Below are 720 nucleotides of genomic sequence, written 5' to 3' on the forward strand. Positions count from 1 at the left end.
AGCCTCATCTTTCTCCCGCGGAACGGCTGGTAGTTTCAAACTGCTGACCTTGAGGTTATCAACCTGACTCGTAACCACTACTCTACCAGAGAAGTGGGTACTGTTAATAACTGCACATAACAGATACATGATAAATTAATATATAAGGAATGGTTGCTGCCTTCAGGGAATTTATAGTGTTATTGTTGTTGTTGAGTGCTGTCAACTCAGTTTTGAGTTATATGAAGGAGCAGCTGGAAGATTTGAACTACTCACCTTGCAGTTAGCAGTCCAGTGCTTCTACTACAGCGCCACACCAGTACTCCATATAATATAGCAGGGTAAACACATATATTAGAAAAAATAACCTAAATACAATATAAGGCAAAATAAAATGAGCATTATAATAAAAGTATGGAAAGCTGATGTAAAGAAAGAGGATCCAAGAAGTATTTGTTGATAAAGTTGTAGAACATTCAAAACAGTTTGTTCACAAAGTACTATTAATATGAACTGATTGCTGAAGACTTAAAAATAACATTTCTAAACCACTCAATAATCTTCATTACTGTCTTTCTATCTCATCCATTTGGCCCCCATTACCATCACATAGCTGACAGAATAAAACTTAAATATCTTATCAATGATATTTAAAGTCTATCACCATTCGGCCCCAAATGAAACGCCTATCTTCATCATTGACTACAGACTAATGCACATTCTATACTCTAGCTGTAATAA

This window comes from Chrysochloris asiatica, unplaced genomic scaffold, assembly GCF_000296735.1.
Source record: "Chrysochloris asiatica unplaced genomic scaffold, ChrAsi1.0 scaffold00051, whole genome shotgun sequence".
In the NCBI taxonomy this organism is placed as follows: domain Eukaryota; kingdom Metazoa; phylum Chordata; class Mammalia; order Afrosoricida; family Chrysochloridae; genus Chrysochloris; species Chrysochloris asiatica.